This window comes from Leucoraja erinacea, chromosome 1 (genome assembly GCF_028641065.1).
Source record: "Leucoraja erinacea ecotype New England chromosome 1, Leri_hhj_1, whole genome shotgun sequence".
Lineage (NCBI taxonomy): Eukaryota > Metazoa > Chordata > Chondrichthyes > Rajiformes > Rajidae > Leucoraja > Leucoraja erinaceus.
In genome coordinates, this window is record NC_073377.1 from 77,431,858 (window position 1) to 77,451,623 (window position 19,766).

Below are 19,766 nucleotides of genomic sequence, written 5' to 3' on the forward strand. Positions count from 1 at the left end.
ACCTGGCCACATGCCGGCGGTATGAACTCCCCGGGCACCATTAACGGAGACCCATACACCAACTCAGCGGAGGAGGAGGCCAAGTCCTCCTTGGGTGCAGTGCGGATCCCCAGCAAAACCCACAGTAGAGCGTCTACCCAGTCTGGGTCAGTGAGCCGCGCCCTTAGGGCACCCTTAAGTTGTCGGTGAAACCGTTCCACTAGGCCGTTCGACTGTGGGTGGTACGCTGTCGTGTGGTGCAGACGAACACCCAGGAGGCGTGCCATGGCCGACCACAGCTCTGACGTGAACTGAGGCCCCCGGTCGGATGTTATGTCCAGTGGAACCCCGAACTGGGCGATCCAGTGCGCCAACAATGCTCGAGCACAGGTAGTTGTGGTGGAATTCTGTAGCGGAATGGCTTCAAGAGCAGCATCGGAAACACCATTTCACAAACTATCCACATTCCTATCCTCCCAACCACCCCACTTCATCCATGCGGGGTTTGTGGATCCCACATTAGCCATCTCAAAACATGCAAAACGGTAGTGGAAGCAAGTCTCCATCAATCCTACCAAGAAGTATACAGCCATTCATGAGTTACAAACACCCAGATTTATGGACATTTAACCATACACCAGGCTTCCACAATTTTATTAAATTCAAAAGTTCTATGCATTTTCCTGTGAAGAGTAGAATTAATGTGCTCTCTCTCACTACTTTTAGTGATTATTCTTTCCTATCAGTCTTACGTGGTTTTGATGCCATCTATTTCTTTGCATCTGTGCTCATCAAGAAGAAGGACATGGGGGGCAGTGAGATCAATGTGATGAATACTAATATGCAAGGGCTGTTTCAGATTAAGAAGGAGCTGTTAGGGCTCTTAAAAAGATTTTAAGGTAGATAAATCCCCACAACGTCATCAAGTTTTTTTCATAAAGTGCAAGTGAAATGAATTTCCAGCAGCGGTAGAATAAAAAAAGAAAACACAATACACAATAGAAATTGAACACAAACATCCACCACAGCATTCATCACTGTGGTGGAAGGCACCAAATTTGGTCAGTCATCCTCCATTTCCCCCCATTGTCGGGACCTTATCTGTGCATCCAGGTGTGCAGACAAGGTAAGTCCAGATAAGCTCTGAATTGGTGCCTCCCCACCGGAGACTGCGGCTTCAAGTTGGTGTAGGCCGCAGGCCGGCGGTCGAAGATCTAAAGTCCCCGCCGCGCCGTAGCCAGAAGCACCACAGACAACAATGCTGGCAGTCGGTGCTCCTTTCCCGGGATCCCTGGCGAGGGACCCCGCTCTGGATGGTAAGTCCCCACCGCGCCCGCGGTAGAAGTAGGCCACGGGCCAGCGGTCGGAGCTCTTCTCCCGGGTCCCCAACGGACGCCACACCAACTGGAATTCCGCAGACCATGGCTTCAGGCTCCCATGGGCCTGTGAACAGAGAGCTCCCCTTTGGCGACCCCTGGCGGGGGCTCGCCCTCTCTGTGAAAAAAGTGTCCTCGCTGCGCCCGCAGCTGAAGCCCCTGGCAGGTCTCCGGGAAAGGCCGCACCGATCCTCGATGTTAGGCCATGGGGGAGGTGACATGGAAAAAGCCGCCTCTCCATGGAGGACCTGATGGGATCTATCTCAGGTTATTGAGTGTGGTCAGAGGGGAGATTGTAGGAGCCTTGTTGAAGATCTTTCCATCTTTTCCAGGTACAGCTGAGAGCCTGGGGGATTGGAGAGTGGCTAATATTGTTTCTTTATTTAGGAAGGGACGTAGTGAGAATCCAAGAATTTATAGGCAAATCAGCCTCATGTCAGTGATACAGAATTGGAAAGGATTCTTTGGGATAGGATTTATTCCCATTTGGAAGAGAATGGCTTAGTTAGGGCCAGTCAGCATGGCTTTGTACACAGCAGCTTATGTTTTACTAAATTGATTGAGATGTTTAATTTAGTTTAGTTTAGAGATACAGCGCAGAAACAGGCCCTTCAGCCCACTGAGACCACACCGACCAGTGATCCCTACACATTAACACTGTCCTACACAAGGGACAATTTGCACATTGATACCAAGCCAATTAACTTACAAACCTGTACGTTTTTTTTGTCGTGTTGGAAGAAACAAAGTTCACAGAGAAAACCCACGTGGTCACAGGGAGAATGTACAATTTCCATACTGACAAGCACCATACTGACAAGCCAGGATCGAACCCAGGTCTCTGGTGCTATAAATGCGGTAAGGCAGCAACTTGGATGTTCATGTTAAATGTGTTTTTGAGTCTGTTGCTTTTAATTGTATGACTGAACTGGCCAGTGAAATTCCTTGTATGTTGCAAAACATACTTGGTGAATAAAATTTGGTTCTGATTCTGATTCTAACACTATGCCACCGAGGTGACAAAAATAGGTATGAAAATAGTTCACAATAAAAGATCATCCAGGAGCTTGCTGAATGGGTTCAAGGAACTGATTAGCCTACTCCTAATCCTTGTGCTATATTCCAGAAGACTACACAGAAGAAAGAGTGATAATCTGAATAGATTAAAGCACTTTGTGGCCATTTTAATTTTGATTTTCCGATTATGATGTTGCCTGTCACCCTTTTTTACAGATGTACAAGAGACAAATGACGATGTAATGGAGAACACAATCACCAAAAGACAAAAGTATCCCTTTGAATGAGGAAGCGGAGGGGTCAGTGAACTGTGGCATTTATGAATTATGCGCTGTTTTTCTCACTCAAATATGTAGAAAAGAGCCATTCAATCCATCAGGTCCATGGCATATCGCAAGGGAGCAATCGCAATATTCATGTTCCTATTCTCCTTATCTCCCAGTATTTTTTCTGCCAATTATTCTTTCTCACATAGAATATACAACAGCACAGCACAGGAATGGGAATATTTGTGCTGAGCACGATGCCAAGTTAAACAATCTCATCTGCTTGTACATGATTCATATCCCACTATTCCCTACAATTCCATGTGTGCATCCAAAAGCCTCTTAAATGCCACTATCGTGGGGGTTGATGCTGGCACATGCAACTGGGTCCTGAACTTTCTGTCGCAACGGCAGCAGACAGTCAGGGTGGGCAGTAGGACATCAAAAACCATAGCCGTGAGCACTGGCTCAACCCAAGGCTGTGTCCTAAGCCCCCTGCTGTTTAGTCTGCTGACACACGACTGTACTGCTAGACTCAACAACAACTTCATCAACAAGTTCGCTGATGACACAACAGTGGTGGGTCTCATCAGTGACAATGATGAATCGGCGTACAGGATGTAGGTGGAGCTGCTCACAGGATGGTGCAAATCCCACAACCTCATTCTCAACGTGGGAAAAACTAAGGAGATGGTGGTTGACTTCAGGAGGGCGGGGAAACAACACCATACACCTCTGCACATCGATGGAGCTGATGTGAAAAGGGTCAGCAGCGTGAAGTTCCTAGGACTACACCTGTCAGATGACCTGACGTCCACAGCCAACACCACAGCACTGGTCAAGAGAGCCCAGCAGCGACTACACCCTCTCCGAAGACTATGTAAAGCAGGTCTCCCCACTACACACCTACGGACTTTTTATAGGGGGACAATCGAGAGCACATTGACCTACGGCATCGCTTCCTGGTTCGGGAGCTGCAAGGCGTACGAACGGCACCAACTAGACAGGATTGTGAAGGCCGCCAGCAGGATTATTGGTGCTCCACTCCCTTTCCTGCTGGACATATACAGGAAGAGATGTATCAGCAGAGCCATCTCCATCATCAAAGACCCCTACCACCCATCGCATCACATATTCTCCATCCTGCCATCTGGGAAGAGGTACAGGAGCATTAGCTGCAAAACCAGCAGGATGCTCCTCAGCTTCTTCCCACAGGCTATAAGACTGCTAAACGGACTTTGCCCCCTGCCAAAGTATCGCGCACCAACCACCAACCTGGACACACTGCAGCAGAGCCACTGTCGTGCCGCTGCCGATCGGAACGCCTGTTGAATGTTTAGTAGAGTGTTAAATTTGTTCATGATATATGTATTTTTATTTCTATTTATTTTTAATGCACACTGAATGGACACTGGTTGAGCAACGTTTTTTTGTTTCCTCTGGGTATGTGAATACTCAGGAAATGACAATAAAGATATACAATACAATACAATACAATACTATCAGATCTGGGTCTATCACCACACCTCAATGTGCATTGCAGGCCCCACCACTCTATAGGGTGAGAGGGGAAAGGTATAATGTGCCCAGCACGCCTCCATTAAACTTCCCCCTCTCACCTTTTGCCCTAGAGTGTTGCACATTTCCACCCTGGAAAAAAGGTTCTGACTGTCTATGTATTCTCATTGACTTTATTGTGTTTTTGTTTTACCATTAGTCATGGTAAGGGGTAGTTTACAAATGCCAATTAACCTACCAGCCCATCTTTGGAACGTGTGAGGAAACCAGAGCATTCAGAGAAAATTCAGACATCATGGAGTGTTGCAAAAGTACTGCAGAAGCTACTCATGAAGTCAGGGTTTAATTTGCGTGCCTAGAGCCCCGAATTTGGGGTATTGTCTCCAGCGCCTCTAGGTAGGCTGCAGGAGGTTGCCCTCGGGACACAAGATGGGCGACAAGGAGAAAAGGGGGATGACGGTTCACGGGCCGAGCCAGTCGCGGGTGATGGAAGGAAACCGGAGTCTCTCCGGTCGAACGAACAAGCGGGAATCCCGACTTTGAACTCGATTAAATGGCGCCACACATGGCGGTGCCAGCATTATATGCAAAATGAACTTCACTGTGCAATGTTTAATTGCATATGTGACAATAAATATCCATTGAACCATTGAGAGCTGTGGGGCTGCCCCACTAACTGCCGCATATTTAAAGAGAAATTAAAGAAACAGACATAGTAAACAAAATCTGTAAATCATAACCAACTGCCTTGTGGAAGATAGCACTTTGCACCTGCCAAAATGATATATGTACATAGCCTTGTATTGGATTGCTAAATAATTTAGTGTGACCAACATTTGTTTTCCCAGTGGCAAAGGCCAGATATAAAGTTTGCTTTAGTCTTTGAATTATCTTCTATTAGTTACAATTGAGCACAACAGTATTTCTGAGATAAGCTAAGGATCTGGTATAGTGAATAAGGTTAACAGCTAGCAACTGGGGAATTTCTGCTGGGATTCGTGAAATCTTGTATTTTTATATTAAAGCAACTAAGTTCCACTCATGAAATATAAATGACGCGAGGGATTGTGTCAGGCATGGGCTCAAGTCATGGTAGCAGATTTTAGCTTTGCTGTCCCGGTCGATGCTTTCAATCAATTTCCACCACTGTTTACCTTCTCTTTTTGCACAGAACTTCAATTATGAGTTCATTGATCTTTAGCACCATTTCAGGGCACTGAGTATCTAATCAGATTGTTTTTCATGAAAGTCTTGAGTATTAGCTAAATAACTTGGACAATAACGTGGCTTTGGTTGTCTGTTTGCATTATTGTTTGAAACAGGTAGTACCCATTCAATTAATTGAATGTTATTTTCAGCGAGCTCCACAGAGTATAAAACTTCACTGAAATGACTACATCCTAGTTAACTCCAGTCAGTTGTCGGGTATGAAATTGGGATGCGACAAAATGCCCTAGGGAAACAAACTGCCTTCAGGTGAGAAAGCATATAAAAATGTTACGGGAATAAAAATAAACTCAAAGTGATGGAAACCTGAATAAAAACAGAAAATGCTGGTAATAATTAGTAGGTCAAGCAGCATCTGGGGAGTGGGAAGCAGAATCAATGTTACAAGTGAGGTAGATTTGTGGATAAAAAGACATTCAAAGAATGACACAGTAAATATAATGCACGGGGAACGGTTCAAGCTCAGTACAAGCATGTATGTGAGGGAGATAAGGTGGGAGAGTCTTCAGCATATCCTCTGTCAGGCACTTAACAATGTGTACAAAAAGAAGCACTTTAGTTTAGTGTAGAGATACAGCGCAAAACAGGCCCTTCAGCCCACCGAGTCCGCACCGACCAGCGATCCCGGCACATTAACACTATCCTACACACACCAAGGACAATTTACATTTATACCAAGCCAATTAACCTACAAACATTTATGTCTTTGGAGTGTGAGAGGAATCCAAAGATCTAGGCGAAAACCCATGCAGGTCATGGGGAGAACTTACAAACTCTGTACAGACAAGCACCCATAGTCAGGACCGAACCCGGGACTCTGGCGTTATAAGGCAGCAACTCACCCACTATGCCACCATGCCCCTAGATTTTGAAATCCCATTTTAACTTTCCCCATCTAACCATAAATTAAAGTTGTCTAGAATTTTACACTTCCGCCCTGGAAAAAGGACTGCGTGTCTGCACCATTAAGGCCCTTCATATTTTTATATACTCTATCAGGACACTCCTCAGCCTATGACGCTCCAGATAAAACAATGTAAGTCTGTTCAACCTCTCATTATAGCTCCTTATCATGTCAATAAAGATCATCATCCTCTATAATACCAACATGGATGTAATAAAAATGAATTGAAAGCTGGTTCCCAATTGAGGTGGTTCCCGTTTATACTACCCTCTGACGACATCTCTGTGGCCCATATTAGATGGCGTGGGAAAGTTAGAAATTAAACAGATTTTAAGGTGTAATAGAATAGGACTCATGGCAGAGGAAACAGAAGGGAAGGCGTGACAAGATGTAGACCACGAGAGATTGGTGCCAGATGAAAACCTTTGGATCTTTCAGTGTAAAAAGGGAATCAAGGAATATGATATTAGTTCAGGAAGGTGATGATGATGTAAAAGATCAACCACGATCATAATGAATGGCTGAGGGGAAAATTATGATCTTCTTGAATATGAAGCTGGTGTAAAAATGTTCAGAGTCTCAACAAATTACTCCCTTGTAATCCGGAATTGGAAGAATTATAGTATAAACAGAAAAATGGCACAGAAATATTTTGTCGGGCAAATGTTTGAATCTATTATAAGAAAATAATTACTCAACATAAGAAAAATAATAAAAGTATTGGGCAACAATTCTTGTAAGCAATGGGTGTAAGCACTGAGTATGTAAAGGGGGTCTATGAATAGATGGATTGGTTGTGGGTGGAGTGGTGAAGATAAGAAGTCAAGTCAAGTCAAGTTTATTCGTCACATACGCATACGAGATGTGCAGTGAAATGAAAAGTGGCAATGCTTGCGGATTGTGCAAAGAAACTACAAAACAGAATGGAACAGAATCACATGTATAACATATTTGTGGGGGGGGGAAAAAGAAAAAACAGCAATTTAAAAAATACACCACACAACAGTAAATTGGTACAGTAAGTTAGTCCCTGGTGAGATAGGAGTTTACAGTGCGAATGTCCTCTGGGAAGAAACTCCTCATCCTCTCCGTTTCCACAGCATGGCAACGGAGGCATTTGCCTGATCGTAGCAGCTGGAACAGTCTGTTGCTTGGGTAGAAGGGGTCCCTCATGATCTTCTTGGCTCTGGATTTGCACCTTCTGATGTATAGTTCCTGCAGGGGGGCGAGTGTAGTTCCCACAGTGCATTCGGCCGAACGCACTACCGTCTGCAGAGCCTTCTTGTCCTGGGCAGAGCAGTTCCCATACCAAATTGTGATGTTTCAGGACAAAATGCTTTCTACAGCTGCTGTGTAGTAGCACTGGTGGATCCTCAGTGACACACTGAATTTCCTCAATTGCCTGAGGTGGTAAAGGCGCTGCCTTGCCTTACTCACCAGTGCAGCAGCGTGTGATGTCCATGTCAGATCTTCTGAGATGTGGACTCCCAGGTATTTAAAGCAGCTCACCCTATCCACAGTGTCCCCATTTATCTTCAATGGTGTGTACATCCTCGGATGTTGTGCCCTCCTAAAGTCCACGATTAGCTCCTTAGTTTTTTTTACATTCAAGAGGAGGCTGTTGGCCTGACACCAGTGCCAGATCAGCCATCTCCTCCCAGTAGGCCTTTTCATCGTTACCGGAGATCAGGACCACCACCACAGTGTCATCAGCAAACTTGTTTATAGAGTTGGAGCTGAACCTGGCCACACAGTCATGTGTGTCTTCTATTAATGAACAAAATATAACAAGGACCTTACCTCCTTTCCTAAATATAGGCACAATATTTTTTAATATGTTCCTACTATTTTGAAAATCTTGAAATTGTTGCATAAAAATCTAAACTTGTGTTTCAATGAGGCATTAAGGGAATATTGCTTTGCCATATCTGCTATTTTCCATTGTATCTTTATACCAAGTCCCAAGTTACAATGGAATAGGGCTCATGGCAGAGGTAACAGAAGGGAAGGTGTGACAACATGTCGACCACGAGAGATTGGTGCCAGCTTTGGATTTCAATCATTGACCCTACCACTACACCTACTTGCATCACTCTATGTCTGCCTGGCCCTAAATCCCACCCCTCCTCTACACCCAATGCCAATCCTCAATTCCCACCTCACTGTACGCTGCCCACTCTACACCATGCTAATCCACCCCTAAAAGTTTACACATCTCAATCAGCGCTACCTTGCCACTTTTTAACAATCACCATAACTACCGCCACATTTTTAATACTTTATTTCTCAGTACCTATATGTTCTTTTCCTGAAACATAATTTTTAGATTATCAAGTCTCATTTTTGTGGGAATCTTCTCAAAAGAGAAAAAAATAACTTTTGTTAACCAAATATGACTGCCAATGCACTTCGATCATTTGTACCAAAGATACAATTGAAACTTCCAATGAATTTGTAATTGCAATACATTTCACTGTCAGTTGGAGATAGTTAAAAATCATCTTCCTCGAGCTGTGCTTTTCTTCGTTTAACAATTTGTACATCAAATTCACTGATCTTATCATAAATCTGCTTTTTTGCTGCAGCAGTGTGAAGGAATTGGCTTTCTGAACAATATGCCTTCCCCAATGAAATGGTGCTGATGAATCAGCTTGGAACCAGAGTTTATACTGCATAAAATGCACTATTTATCAATTCCTGCAGCCTGTAAAATGGCACATAAAAGCTATATTTTCAAGCTTCAGCTTCTGTTGAGCACACCTTGAGCAAAGGTGGATCAATTATTTTTCATGAGCTGGAAGTTCCCTTGCTATTCTTAGATCCTGTCTAAATCAGCACAATAATTTTATTTTGAAAGATACATTTCTGGCTCTTAGCCTTTCTTGCCCATCAATAGATATTTCATGCTTACAGATTTTCAGAAGCATCTTATAGGTTGTTTCTTCAGCTAAGGTCATCTCATTCTTGCTTAGAATTTCAGTATATCTGATGAAATCAATAGTATTGCCTTTCAGCATAATTGTCTTACACAAAAAAACAGAATTGTGGTAGCTATTTGCTCATTGTATTCATAAATACAAATTGCAAGCTTCTTGAATGACCCTTGAGTAATCACTTAGAGAGCAGACTTATTAATCTAACTATGGTCTGCATCTTTTGTAAAAATATTTGAACGTTTCAGTGTTTTGAGGGGACACAAATTATTAGATTCTTGAATGACACTTGACCAAATTATTTTGAAAAGTAATGTCTAGAGAATTATTAATCTAATTATGGTTTGCATTTTTATCAATTCTTGAACATTTCAGTGTTTTGAGATGATTCAGCATGCATCAATGGAGATAGCATGTGGAAGATCTTTTGTGATTTCCTTGATGATTACTGTCCATAGCTCTGACATTTAGCATTTGGAAGTGCTTTGAGAGGCTGGTCAGGGCATTAACTCCAGCCTCCCACACAGCCTAGATTGACAATGTAATTTCACACATCCTCTGAAAGCAGCCAACATAATCAATTGCCCTGATACCCCAGCCATTTCCTCCTCACAAGAGCTGAACTCGCTATCAAAACATGGAGGGGGGAGGGGACGGGGGACACAATTTTTTGGCGGCCACACGCGCATGCGCGCGCACACACACACACACACACACACACACACACACACACACACGCGCGCGCGCGCGTGCGAGGCTTCGGAGACTCAATCCAGCGCTAAATGCAGCTCAACTTTGCCTGTCTCACTGGGTTAACTACAGCCCTGTCTGGACTGATGCAATACCAGCGCTGCTTCTCCGCGCTTGCAGGCTCACCTGGCAGGACAGGCAGTTAGCTGGGTTTAGAGCTGGCCCGTCTGATTCCCGACCAAAGATCCTATAGCAGAGGATCTTTGCTGCCGACCTCTCTGGCCACCCGTTGGGGGGAGGGTACTCAGGAGGGGACAGGACAACGCCAGAGAGCCGGCCCAGGTTTTGCGCCCCTGCTTCCTCACCCCTCTCCTGATGACCAAAGCATAGAAAGGATTGAAAGCACGTACCACCAGATTCAAATACTGCTTATTCCCTACTCATCAGACTCTTGTACGGACCTGTCATGTGTTAAAGATGTATCCCACTCTCACAATCTATCTCATTGCGGCCCTTTCTTTAGTCTGCACTGTCTCTATAGCAGTAACACTAAATTCTGCACAAGAAGATATAGTGTTGGAGTAACTCAGCGTGTCAGGTAGCATCTTTGCAAAACATGGGTGACATTTTGAGCGGAAATTCCAACCCAAAATCACTTATCCATGTTCTCCATAGATGCTGGCTGACCCACTGAGTTACTCCAGCACTTCGTATCTTTTTTTGTAAACCAACATCTGCAGTTAATTGTTTCTAATATATCATTTTATCTTTTTACACTACTTATTATACTCATGTACTGTAGGATTTACCCAGATAGCATGCAAAACAACATTTTTCACTGTATCTCAGTACATGTGACATTAGTAAACCAATACCAAGCTGATTGTACTAGGAGATTTCAATAAATACAATCTCCTTAATGAAATGTGCCAATTGCCAAATCTCTTATTCAATAATCTAATGTGTCTGTGGGCACAGCAATAATCAGATGGCAATGTGTTCATTTACGGGCACTCTAAATACACAGACATTAAACTGTTACATTCAGCTGTGCATTTGGTTTTCACTCCATGACAAATCAGCTCAAGTTGTGATGTTTAAGTAAATCATTACGATTGGAGTGGGTCAGACCTATCAAGAAACTACGCTAAACATGATTTCACAGTGCAATCTGCAACAGCAAATGAAGGTAAGATTTTAAAATCAGTGTTCAAATTTATCTTTGTCTCCCAAATATTGAACTGTAGGTTTGTAGACAAAAGGAAATCCCGTTGATTCAACTGTTACAACCCATCAACAGTTGTATTTACATAAAGCCTTTTAAAAGGTGATAATATACCAGAAGGCTCATCACTAAAAAGTAATCAAGCTCAAAAACATGAGCAATCATTTTGGTCTTTCAAATCCTGGAAAAGGTCATGTTAAAAACCATAATACACAAATTAATTGCTCTTTTTAATTTCATCATGTCTGCTCTCTGTAATTGCCTTGCTACCTTTAGTTGTTACATTTAGTTGGCTGAACTAGGCAACCTTTCTGCTGATTGATCTAAGAGTATTGAGCAAATAGCCTCCAGAAAACAGAATCATAGAGTCACAGTGATATAGTGAGGAAACAGTCCCTTCGGCCCAACTCACCAACAATGTCCCAGCTACTCTAGTCCCACTTGCCTGTGCTTGGTCCATATGCCTCTAAACCTGTCCTATCCATGTACCTGTTTAACTGTTTCTTAAACAATGGGATAGTCCCAGCCTCAACCAGGGGCGGAAAGCCCGGGGGGGGGGGGGGGCTAGAGGGGACACATCCACATCCCCTCATGTTTTGAGAGGTGGGGGACATCATCCCCAAGATCGAGGGCGCCGATTGGAGGAGAGAGACGTCGGTCGGCAGGCAATTGGGGCAGGACATGATTCAGCGTGATGATTAGAGGAGGGAGGAGTTGGGGGGGGGGGGGGGACTGATGATAGAGCGTGGTGATTGGAGGAGGGAGACGTGGCACAGACCTGCGCTTCACCCGCGGCCAGGATGACCCCGGCCGGCTCTCCGGCGCTGTCCTGTCCCCTCCCGAGTACCACCGCCCCTTCCCCCCCGCGGGTGGCCAGAAAGGTCGACAGCAAAGATCCTCCGCTATAGGATCTGTGGTCGGGAATCAGACGGGCCAGCGCAAAGAAACAGCGCTAAACCCAGCTAACTCTGCCTGTCCCGCCAGGTGAGCTTACAACCCTTCCTTGACTTGCAGGAAATATGGTCAACGCGGAAAAGCAGCACTGGTGTCCCATCAGTCCAGACAGGGCTGTAGTTAACCCGGTTAGACAGGCAGAGTTGAGATACATTTAGCGCTGGATTGAGCCTCCGAAGCCTCGCGAGCATGTGAGTGGGCGCATGCACACGTGGCCACCAAGAAAATTGTGTCCCCCATTCCCTCCATGTTTTGATAGCGAGTTCCACTCTTGGCCTCAAATACCTCCTCTCGCAACTTGTCCACATACCCACCACCATTTGTGTGAAGAGATTACCCCTCAGAATCCTATTAGATCTTTTCCCCTTCACCTTGGACCTATGTCCTCTGGTCCTCGATTCCCCTACTCTGGGCAAAAGACTCTACCTGGTCTATTCCTCTCATGATTTTGGACACCTCTATAAGGTCTCCCCTCATCCTCCTGCGCTCCATGGAATAAAGACGCAGCCTACTCATCCTTTCCCCATAGATCACACCCTCTAGTCCTGGCAACATCCTTGTAAATCTTTTCTGAACCATTTCAAGCTTGACAATCAATAACATTTCTATCTGTTGCTGAAAAATGATAGTGAAAAATGAGGCCAACATCCCATTTTCTAACAATGGAAAATGTTTCCCTTTATGGACAATCAATCTGAATTATTGCCTTAGAGTTTCCCACTGTTGGCTAGTTGCCATTTTTAGCCATTGTCCCACTGTTAATACATCCACTGAACACCAACAACTCTCAATGGGCTGACTCTCAACCCGTGCAGCCACAAACTATTGCTATGCAATTATTGTTTAAACCAACCCCAACATAACACTGAAATAAGTTTAAAGTTGGATAAACTACTCAACTGAAGATAGACATAAAATGCTGGAGTAACTCAGTAGGTCAGGTAGCATCTCTGGAGAAAAGGATTAGGTGACATTTAAGGTTGAGACACTACTTTAATGTGGATAAATGTGAGGTTATCCATTTTGGTGACAAAAACGAGAAAGCAGACTATTATCTAAATGGTGGCCGATTGGGAAAGGGGGAGATGCAGCGAGACCTGGGTGTCATGGTACGCCAGTCATTGAAGGTAGGCATGCAGGTGCAGCAGGCAGTAAAGAAAGCAAATGGTATGTTAGCTTTCTTTGCAAAAGGATTTGAGTATAGGAGCAGGGAGGTTCTACTGCAGTTGTACAGGGTCTTGGTGAGACCACACCTGGAGTATTGCGTACAGTTTTGGTCTCCAAATCTGAGGAAGGACATTATTGCCATAGAGGAAGTGCAGAGACGGTTCACCAGACTGATTCCTGGGATGTCAGGACTGTCTTATGAAGAAAGACTGGATAGACTTGGTTTATACTCTCTAGAATTTAGGAGATTGAGAGGGGATCTTATAGAAACTTACAAAATTCTTAAGGGGTTGGACAGGCTAGATGCAGGAAGATTGTTCCTGATGTTAGGGAAGTCCAGGACAAGGGGTCACAGCTTAAGGATAAGGGGGAAATCCTTTAAAACCGAGATGAGAAGAACTTTTTTCACACAGAGAGTGGTGAATCTCTGGAACTCTCTGCCACAGAGGGTAGTTGAGGCCAGTTCATTGGCTATATTTAAGAGGGAGTTAGATGTGGCCCTTGTGGCTAAGGGGATCAGGGAGTATGGAGAGAAGGCAGGTACGGGATACTGAGTTGGATGATCAGCCATGATCATATTGAATGGCGGTGCAGGCTCGAAGGGCCGAATGGCCTACTCCTGCACCTAATTTCTATGTTTCTATGTTTATATGTTTACTTCAGACCTGAAATGTCACCTATTCTTTTTCTCCATGAATGCTGCCTGTTCTGCTGAGTTACTCCAGCATTTTGTGTCTATCTTCAGTGTAAACCTGCATCTACAGTTCCTTCCTAAACTACTCAACTGTCTTAAATAAAAATGGATGTTATTGGAAACATTCAGGTCAGGCAGCATCTATGGAAAAAGAAACAGTGTTCATGTTTCAGGTCAGACTCTGCATTGGAACCTAAAATGTTAACTCCAATTCTCTTTCCACAGATAAAATGCCTGATCTGCATGTTCTATTTTTATTTCAGATTTCCAGTGTCTGCATTATTTTTTTGATTTTCACTCACCTGTCGTAGGTGATCATGAAGCCTGTCAAGAATATGGAATTATTTTGGATGGTTCGAGAAACATTCAAAACTTATGAAAATTAATTGGAATATTAAAATAAATTGTTAAAAGATTAAAACAAATGCTCAAACAAGTAAAATTCTTAAGAACACTTGGACACAATCAAAACGTTGAAATAAATCCAAAAAATTCAAAACAGTGTATGTGTGAATTCTGAACCTGGAAGCACCTACACATCAGTTTTAGTAGTTCCATGCAGAAAGCTAGCATTTCCCAGCAAAATACCAGCTGTTATTCTATAGACTATCGATTTTCACAATAACATTGTGATTAAATTCAGATGTTTGTAACAAGTACCTGATTTCCTTTAGAACTTTACTTAATTTGCTTCTATCAATTATCTTATTTTGTGAATTGGTGAGTTATTTTGTTAAACATTAGTGCTGATTCTAACCGTGTTCAAGCTGCATTTTAACTACAGTGATTCAGGAAATTTCTATTGGCATTTTCTGAGGCCTATTTCACCAAGCAAATATGTTGTCAGTGTAACACTGAAGTCCCAGCATTAGTTGTCCACCAACGTAGATGCCTGGTTTTATAAAAATCATGTGTTCTGACATGCAGGGCTATCTCATCCAATGTCAAGCTGTCATTTGTACAGTGTGTTTTGAATAAATGTTTCACCACATATAATAGCGTTATTACTGGCACATAGAGGTAATGTTGGAATCTGTGGCAGTTTAAGACATGGGGCTATTTGTGCTTTCCCAAAAGTGGTCTTCTAAAACTGTTCCCTCACAAATAGAACGGTCCACAGATGTGTACATGTTTACTCAAACCTCTAATTACTATTAATCCAAAGTTGCTTGTGATTGTAATCACAAATTCATATTTAAAAGTATTTATTGATGTAAAACTTGTGTATCACATAGATATAGAATAACTAACAGAATATGTACATCAGACCTAAATTGCACAATATGCAAAGTTCATTTTTACCAGAGTGGTTCAAATATAAACCAGAGTAGACTAACAGTTGTTTTACCATAACGATTACATTCAACAGGATTGGGCTTAAGGTGCATGCTAACAGTTTTCAGTTGGAGAAAGCAGTATATTATCTTGAGACAAACATGAGAATGTGGAAACCAAAAAAAGACAGACTTGGGCAACTTGGCCCTAACCCAAACTCTTAAGATTTTTTTAGCAATGCAACCTCCATCCAATTCATCATCATAAACTTTTAAAATGTGCTCAGATATTGTGTTCATATTACCACCAGGGATGGCACACAATTTGCAGCCTCACCAACAATCTGTCTTTTTTTTTCTTCTTTTTTTTGTTATTTTTAGTGTGTTTCAAAAGTTTGTGTTAATGTTCTCTGATTTGTTTTTTGTGGGGGGTGGGGGGGAGGGTTCGGGGAAACATTTTTTCATTCTCTTACGCTGCCGGAGATGCGTTTTCCGGGTCGTATCTCCGGTCGCTCTGCGTCCTAACATTGTGGAGCTGGAAGCCTCGTTCTGGACTGACTGAGCCCCACTGCGGGGCGTGGACTTGTCATCAGAGCCAATCCCTTGCTTGGGATTTCTCCAACTGCGGCCTGCGAGCTTTACCATCGAGAGCTCGCATTCTCGGGTAGAGACCTTAGATGTCGGCAGCTCTAACGATGCAGAAGGTTCGATAAGCCCCTACCCTAGGTATGTTACAAAACCTACCTGAATCGTGGCTGAGCATCTGCCCAACCCCTTGTGTGTGATTTTGGCGCTGTTTAGAGGGGGCGGGTTTAAAACGCGATTTTTACTAGGCTGTTGCAATCGAAAATGTTCAGCCTAGTAAATCATTAACGGAAAATCGCTGAAAGACCCCGTCGCAAAAGGTATTATTAGTTTTTATGGCCTTGTAAAATAGTTAGAGTAATTTAAAAACCACTATCTCACTCCGCAACCTCTCGCAGCCCCAGGGTTTTATAAAGCAAACAATTAAAGGTATGTACCTTATTTTTTACATTAAATGGGGCATGTATATAACCCTGTAATTAAAGTTTTCTATAGCGAGTAGTTCATTTTGGGCTCTTTATATCCCGCAGTATTTTTCTGGGCATTTGAGGGCATAAATCTAGCGCAATGTGAACGTTCTAAACCAGCGCGTTCCACATGAACCCACTAGAAAGCCGATTTAAATTGACTTTAATTTACAGCAATTGAACACTAAATTCCTTCCATTTGGCCTATAAATTGATGTAAATGAGATTTAAAAATCATGTTTTATTGTGAATTATTTGTGAATATTATTTGGACACTTGGGCTATTTAAAAATGTTAATCATTTATTAAGAAATGGATAGATGTTTAGATCTAGTAAATTGAAGTTTGAAATTAGCTACAATTGGGTAACTAACTAATTATATGCTTTAATTTCAGGTCATCCAAGTTAGATTATTTTATATTTGTTTCAGAATGGTTCAATCTATGATAACTGAAAATTTCATTCAATTCTCTTCATTTTTAAGAAGGGAACAAGATGCTAATTTCCGAGTATGAAAATGGCCATAACTTTTTTTATTACTTGAGATATGAAAGTGAATTACGTGTCAAATTAAACATTGTTATGCTTTATCTGATGGGAAAAATTGCAGACTTGATTTTTTAAATCTCAAAATTTTGTAACATTGCTACCTACCCAGAATCAGATCGGCAGCACGGTGGAGCTCGATGCAGGAGCTTGATCGCCCTGATGCAGAGGATCTGACAGCCAGCTACGGGAGTAAGATCGTCCCATCAACGGAAGGCTCGAGTCCCTCGACCACGAGGGAACTAAGAAAGGAAGAGATTGAACATTTTTTCGCCTTCCATCACTGTGAGGAATGCGGAGTAATCACTGTGGTGGATGTTTATGTTAAAATGTATTTTGTGTGTTCTGTTGCTTTTTATTTGTATGACTGACTTGGCAAATGAAATTTCTCATATGCTGCAAAAAAGTATTATTGTATTGAGAGGCAAGGTGATATTTTGCAGGTTAAGAAGTAGTTGTAGAAAAAGCTTATTACACCCAAATCAGTGGAGATCCTGTTTACTCTCCACATGCAATTCCTGGGTTGCTGCCCACATTGATTTTCAGATTTTCAGGGTTCCCAGTACTAAGGTTTTGCAGTAGATTTCATGTATTCAACACTGCCTAAATAAAGTAGTTCAATGTAAACTGTGTAGCATTCTTATTCTAAGGTAGTTCTGTTTAGTTATTTAATATGTTTGTTATTGTTATGTATACTGAGGTACAGTGAAAAGCTTTTGTTTGTGTGCTATCCAACCAGAGAAAAAAAAGTATGCGTGAATACAATCAACCCATCCACAGTGTGCAGATAAGGGATAAAGAGTACAACATTCAGGTCAAGATGTAACATTGGAATCTGATGTCTGATTAAAGACAGATCAAAGGTATCCAATGAGGTGGAAGGGAGGTCAGGTCTGCACTCTAGCTGATGAATGGACCGTTCAATTGCCTGATAATAACTGGGAAGAAACTGTTCCTGAAACTGGCAATGTGTGTTTTTCAAACTTCTGTACGTTGTGCCTGATCAGAGAGGGGAGAAGGAGGAATGACCGGAGTGAAACTGGTCCTTGATTATGCCGAGGCAGCATGAAGTATAGATGGAATCTTAAACTCTCTGCAATGTCTTATAGTCTTAGATGGAGCTGTTCCCCAGCCAGGCTTTGATGCATCCCAATACGATACTTTCTATAGCACAACTGTGGAAGTTGGTGAGGGTTGTTGGGGACATGCCAAACTTCACAAGTCTCCTAAGGAAGCAGACCCAATGGTGTGTTTTCTTGGCCATAGTTTCGATGTGGTTGGTCCTGGACAAATTGTTGGTGATGTTTATTCCTAAAAAATTAAAGCTTTCGACCATCTCTATTTTGGCACCATCAATGTAGACTGGTAAAATAAAATGGCAAAACATTCTTGCAATGAAGGCTATCCATCACATACTGTACCAAATGTTAAAATCAAATGAAAAATTAACATTATTTAACAACTAAGCAAAATGAATAGCCTTAATGGTAATACAGAATTCTAATGGGCCTGTCCCACTTAGGCGACTTTTAGGCAAGTGCAGGAGACTTTCCACTCGCCACATAGTCGCCACATGTTTGCTGGTGGTCTCTGGTGAGTCCCCTTCATGGTCACGAGTAGTTCCTGCATTCTGGGGACTAGTCGTGGCCTCATTATGGTCGCCGCAAATTTTTCAAAAAATTTTCTGCAACCAAAATTTGGTCGCCATGGAGATAATCGATAATCTTGTAGTCGTAGGTGCAGTTGTAGTGGGGTCACCATGTATTTGTAGGTAGTCGAGGTAGTCATAGGTGGTTTTAGTTGATCACCTTTGCTGACCACTTTCACGAGTTACACACAAATTCTCCTGAGATTTTCCCTTAATTCAAACTCGGTCCGTAGTGAGTCTGTAGGAGCCCGTAGGAGGCTGTAGGAGTCCACAGATATTTCGTAGCAGCTCGTAATGCCAGCCGTAGGTACTCGGGGCATCAGGTAAGTCGGGACGTTTTTTCAGCATGTTGAAAAATGTCCACAAGTAAAATAAATACCCTGAGTACCTACGGCTGGCTATTACCGCAATTCTCCGAGTTTGAATCAAGGGGAAAACTCGGGAGAATTCGTGAATAACTCGGGAAAGTGGGACAGGGCCTTTAGTCTAGCATACCTTTCTAAAATGATTGTACCTCATTAATTTTTATCCAACAGTACCTGTAAAAATCTAATCACGTCAACCTTAGGTCAGTGATAGTCATCATCATGATCGGTGATAATTCGAAGTTGAGTATGATTGTCCTCCTGGTGGGTCCTTTATATATCTCTCTAGGAGGACTTCCATACACGATAGCAGTCAATGTGAGGAGATGGTGCATGGACAGCCATCATACTATCCTTGACAAATACAGATTCCATTACAAATGGGAGTCTCTCCTTGCTGCAGCCTTCCTCTGCCTTCTCAGCCGTTCTGGTGCTCTACCATCCGGCCAACCATCATCCACTTGTTTCCCTGTTGATATCTTCTTCTTGGACCCACTGTCAGGAATCTTCCCCTCAACTTGCCTGGCATGGGTGACCATGCCAGTGGCATATGTCCAGATGGCCTTAGCTCCCCCTCTAAGTCTTGTGCAAACTTCTCCACAGCAACAAGGTAGCGACTCTCAGAGAAGTAATTGATAGTATTCAAGTGATTAAGATGTTAATTTAAGATTTGACAATAGACAATAAACAATAGGTGCAAGAGTAGGCCATTCGGCCCTTTGCGCCAGCACCACCATTCAATGTGATCATGGCTGATCATCCACATCCGTTCCTGCCTTCTCACCATATCCCCCGACACCACTATCTTTAAGAGCTCTATCTAACTCTCTCTTGAAAGCATGCAGAGAATTGGCCTCCACTGCCTTCTGAGGCAGAGAAATCACCTAATACCTCAACATACAGCTTACGAGACTTGACTTTTGTCCAAGA